Below are 6,164 nucleotides of genomic sequence, written 5' to 3' on the forward strand. Positions count from 1 at the left end.
CATCCCCTGGAAATACTTTTTTTTTGCTCTGTTCCCATTCTGTTGTAGCAAGGTTGTACCTAAAATCAGTGGCCGGCCGACCACCCTTGTATCAGGCCGACCACTTTCAATGGCCGGCCGGCCACCTCTTGTTGCACAGTCAGTGGCATTTTTCTTTCAAAATAGAGTAGAAGATGGCGCAAAAACATAATTATTTTCTGACTACAAACAGAACAGAATCTAGCGACAAACAGAGGAGTTTTCAGGAGGATGTTCTCGGTTGCACGTGTGGTTCTTCAACTCACGTTCGAATTCATTAGCTTGTAGCTCTTAGATTAATTAGTGTGTTGTAACTAGTTAATTAAATTCATTCGCATTTGTAATAAGTAGTTAAAATTAGCTTATTCATTCATTCGGTATTTGTAATATTTAGCTAAATTAGGACATTCATTCAGACCCTCTTGCATGTTGACATAGTTGTAATATTGTGTATGTCTTCCAACCCCCATTTCTTTCTCCTTTTTATTTCCTTGCTTATAATGGTAGCATCGTGTTTTACATTTTCATATCATTACCATGACTTGTATCCATTTTCGCACACATTAGGTTTGTTTGTCATTCTAACCATATTGTCATTTGCTCTTATTTGAATACGTGCACTAATTGCATGCTTTGAGTTGAGCCATATGCCATGTTAATAAACTGAACCTAGTAGTTGCATTTTGTATATGTTGCATTAGTCATTTGCATATTAGAGCATGCATTTTCTAACAGTTTCATTTCTTTTGGCTTGTCTCGGTTGAGTACTTGGTGAGCATTTCTTACTTTAGCATAGTGCATGTGTGTTGGTGTTGCCATATTAGGCATGTTTACCATGAGGCTAAGTGCTTAGTTGATATACCTCTTGAATGCCAGTGGATAAATGCTTTTTCACTTAAATTGGGATGATTTGATACATGTATATGTGAGCTCACTTTTTCAAGTAGCTCATATTCACAACACTTTTCAAAATAAACATGAAATCAAAACGTTCCAAAGTGGGCGAATTAGTCTATACTTGTCTGCATTACATAGTAAAGATAGCCTAATAATCGAAACAAGAGCATATACTGTACATAAGAATCACATCATGATTAGTAGAGGTCGATCTTTGATCGGGTGAGTGGGGTACTCAGTTCATGACCTTCCCCTCTCATACCTAAGTTCCCGAACTAAGACACTTTGGTGATGACGGATAAGTGGCCTTTGGCACGAGTCGCAGGTTTCCTAAATGTCCCAAAAATATTTAGGTGGCGACTCTAAAATCTGCAAAGCGATCCATTTTTGGCATTTTTGATTAAAAAATGATTTTCCAAAGATTTGCCGAATTTGGACTCTTTTGTGTTTATCTATTTCACATTGCACTTATGAAATCAAATTTAGAACCACGGGAGTTTGAACTATGGGGCTATCGTATTCGAGGAGACTACGCCCCTCCGATGAGCACAAAAAGCAAGCTATAGATATGCTTTCCCCTTTAAAAGTCCAATTCGGACTCAGGTGTGATGAGAGGATGCATTTTCCATGTAGGCATGTGAATGGTGGTATGTTTGGGAACATGAGTGGTAAGGTTTGAATAGGGAATCTGGTATGAATTCGAGGAATATGAGAAATGGTATATGAAACTTCTTATCGAAGTAAACAGTGTTGGGTAACACGTCAGTGCTTAGTGCCGCGTGTAAGAATTGTTGAGTTGGTTAATCTATGAGTTGATAGGGGAGTTTGATTGACAAGTAGTCACCTTGGGAATACCAGGGCTGGAGGAGAAGGACTGTAAAGTTGTGGGTGCCTTAGAGTGGTTTTGCGAGTGTGAAGTCTCATGTATGTGGCTGTAAAGCTAGTGTAAAGCTTGTCTCATCGGGTTGAAGTGACGTGTGGTAGACCCATTGTTTGACTTATGCATTATGCCTCGTGTAGGTAATAAGTAATGGTAATGTTATAGAGGAATAACATTGCAAAATTTTAAATTTTCTTGTGCCTTACTTGTGTTGGTAACACGGTTGTTATTTTTATGATTATTATTACAGAGATGTTGTGTATATGTTGTTGTTGCATCACTATAAGAGTGATGAATGTTATTGGGTGACTGTAGAGGTTCACCCGCTGTTATGTGAAAAAGGAATTCTTTTGTGTGATGGTCTTGAATGGTGTATATAAGTGGATACGTTGTGAATTTGACCTAAAATTTCAATGAGAGATTTCATCGAATAGTTTTTGCAACTTAATTGTGGATGATTATGTGTCCAAATTGGCACTTTTGTGAAAATAAATAAATAAATAATAAAAACGTATTTCTAACTTTGGGTGGTATGAGTTTGAACACTTTTTGAGAAATGTTCTAAATACAAAAGATTGATTTTCAAAGAATTAAGAAAAAGAGAAATTTTCTTTTAATAAGGAGTTATGTTGTTAATTGTTTAGAATGAATGGGTTGGACAACAACCTTGTTTGAATTGTTAGTCACAGGTTTGTGTGGTTGATTGGAGGAGTGTTTTGGGGTAATTCGGGCTAGTTATTTCGGAGTGTTGTTTTGACCATGTTCTATTGTAAGTTCTTCTCTTTGGTGAGAGTAGACCGAAGGTTCTGTTCCGAGGGCTTTCTTTAGTATTTGAGCAATGAACACTCAATGGGGTTGTGCGTGTTATTGGTAGTGGGACATGGTAAACAATCTTAGGGTTAAAGTTGTTGCTGTTATTGTTGTGTTGTTGTCCCTTGTCTTATATGCTCTAATGAGTTATGTGAGTCGATGAGATGATTTTCTTTTTCTTTTCCTTGAGTTGTTGTTGTTTGGGAGTCCTTGGGGCCCCAAAATGTTGGACTGGGATTTGGGAATTTGTTTCAAGTTTGGATCTAATTTCAATTTGTGGTCATCCTTATGTTGGTGGTTGAGCCGTCATGTTAGCTCTTTCTTTAATTTTGGGGATAAATTCTTTAAGGAGGGTAGACTGTGACAATTGAGTTTTTCAGACCGCTCGAGCTGTTATTTGGTCGCTAGATCAATGATATTTAGCTCCCAGTAGTTGGCTATTTTGCAGGTGGGATCGCTCGAGTGATGGAGTTGTCGCTCGAGTGTAGAATTCATGCTCCCAGCATTTTCACTATAGCTCTACAAAACTTTTGGACTTCTCTTTTTTTCGCTTGAGCGGGGGAATGATCGCTCAAGCGATCACTTCAAATTTGTGTTGTTTGCTCGAGCATAGGAAGTTCCGCTCGAGCGGTCTGTTAGGATCAACCAGTATAAAAGCCACTTTTTGCTCATTTTCTCTCTTTTCTCTCCCTCCCCTCTTTATGTCCGAAAACCCTAGCCACAAAACCTTTGATTTTACATTATTATATTAGGGATTCACCTTAGATCATGCAAGATTAGTGAAGAATGAGGATCTTCCTCTTAACCAATTGGATTGTGATTTCGTCAGAGTTCGTGCTTGGGTCTTCGTTGCTTCCTCACCTTCTTCAGTTAGGGAGTTGTCTTAACTCTAATTTTTAAGATTTAGTTCGATTATGTTGTATTATGGGAAGTTTGGGTTGATTTGAGTTTGACATCTTTGATTAAAAATATGTTTGTATTCAAAAATTGGGGTTTTCACTCAAACCTTTGAAATATTTAGAATGTTTTGGTACTTTGATGGTTAATACTTGATGATTTGATGATTTAACAAAGAAATAAGAAAAACCCCCAATTTTATTGAAAACCCTAGAATTGGGATTTTTAAATTAAAAGAAGGTTTGAGTTAATCGGTACCTTATGCTGAAAATTAAAGTGATTTTTCATGTTGATAAGTGTGTTGGATAAATTTATTATCTATGATGATATTGTTGGTGTTTTAAATAAGTTGAATTGTGTGAATACTAGGAATGTTGAAAGGATGTATGGTAACGTTTTGCATGGGTTGATGGTTAATAAAGAGTTCGACGTGGAGTCTTGAAAATGAGAATAGTTCATTAGATTTTATGTGTTGAACTCTTGTGCAATTAAAAAGGAATTTTGGGATAAAGAGGAAGGTTTGAAAACTCATGCATTGTATTGCATTTCCATGGAGTTGGATTAAATATTGAATCATTTAAAGGTGTGTGTGTGGTTTTGGAATGCAATATGTGTGTTGAGGTGCCCAATTGCCCTCCCGCGCTCGGTGGCCGGTAAATGTGGGGGATGTCATTGATATTTTAGTACAGGTGCCCAATTGCTTTTTCGTGCTAAGCGTCGGTAAATATGGGGGAAATGTTGAAATGATTGATGGGTGTCCAATTGTCGCTCCATGCTCGGTGGCCGAAAATGTGGAGATGTTTTTAAAATAAAACGAGTGTCCAATTGCCCCCTCATACTTGGTGGCCAGTAAATGTGAAGGTTTTCAAAGAAGTAAGAGGTGTCCACTTGCCCTACTATGCTTGGTGGCTAGTAAATGTGGAGGGAATTTTGAGGTGTCTTACGTAGTTAGTTTCAAAATAAAAGTTCTTGGTTATAATGATGGGCAATAAGTTGAGTCACATGGGTTATAAATCGTGTATTTCAGAATTTGGTTCCTAAATAGAGTTAAGTCGTAAACATGACATGCCATTGCATGAGCATAATTATATTGCACGTTCATACATGTTGTTAAATTTACTTCCTACTAGGCGTAAAAGCTCACTCCATTTTATGAGTTGGATATCCTAAAACTCAAAGTGATGAAAATAACCCAAGACATCGATGAATAGTGGATGGAACCTCAACACGAAGCACTGAAGCTTCTTTGATTGTTGTTTGCTAGCTATCGAGCTTATTTGTCAAGTTAGGATTTTGTTTGTTGAAATCATGGTGCTTAGTCTTGAAAGGTGTAAGCCCTTATGGCAATTTGGATGTATTTAATTTTTCTTATATGTATTTTTGTGCCTTATAAATCATTATAAAGAACCTGAAGAGGAATCTATGAGAATGTGACGGACTTCAGTTTATAAAGTTATTTACTTTTATTTATTGTTCACATGTATACCCTAAAATTGTTGAATTAATATTGGATTAGTAAAGAATGATGGGATATAAAAATCGGGGCGTTACAGTGGCGGTGGCGTGATGGTGATGGTGGTGGTGGTAGTGGTAGTGGTAGTAAGTTTATAATAGTATACATTTTAAAAAGCACTTAAATTTTTAAATAATATCAATTATGATTATCAAACGAGCTTAATTGATTATCATTTAATATATTTAGTTTTAAGTGCTGAATCAAGTTACCAAATACTCCTTAAAATAATGCTTTAATGATTAGGTTAGACCCAAATTAGTGTAAAGATCGATTTGACTAAATTCTATGTCATGTTTAGCTTAACTCTAATTCCAAAATTCAACTATTGTCCATTCTTACCTGAAAGTTATAACATAAACTATACTTTTATGCGATATAATGTCATTGGGTGAACTTTGACATGGGATAAATTGAAAAACTTATAGAACATAATGTTTTTTAAAAATGTAATTTTTGTAATTTATTCTATTTTTTTTATTTTTATCAATTAAACTATGACATTATTTCTTATTAAAAACTTAGAACATACTATTAATGCCATAAATAAATAAATAAAACCTCCAATGAAGTAGGTTAAACTTTAATTGATTCTAAATTATTTTTCCTACACATGTCAAACAAATTATATATTACTATTTAATTTTAAAATTAAATTTCAATTATTTGTTTAAACTATGCGTAGCACGGATACACTGCTAATTATTAATTATTACAATGTAACGTACAAAAAATTATTAAAAAAAAATAAAAACTATCATCCATCGGGAAATGGGATTACTACTGTGCTAAAGTGACTGTTGTGCCTCAATTTGAGGTGTATTATGGGCTTATTTTACTATCCAACCGTCCATTTTGTAGGGTTTGTTAGGTATTTCATGCCTACCAAAAATCATATTAATTGGATATTAATAGCTATATGATCGATAACCAAAAAATAAAACAATAAGTTTTTCTTTTGAGAAATAGCATAAAAAATATGCAATTCGATCATATAGTTATTGATATCCGATTAATATGATTTTTTGTATGCATGAAGTACTCAGCAAACTCTACAAAATGATCAGTTCTGATTATAAAAATAAGCCCATAATACACCTGAAATTGAGGCACAATAGTGACCCCATCTCCTCATCTAAGAGCTTTACC

The sequence above is a fragment of the Camellia sinensis genome, chromosome 7, assembly GCF_055761805.1.
Source record: "Camellia sinensis isolate YWXY chromosome 7, ASM5576180v1, whole genome shotgun sequence".
Classification (NCBI taxonomy): Eukaryota; Viridiplantae; Streptophyta; class Magnoliopsida; order Ericales; family Theaceae; genus Camellia; species Camellia sinensis.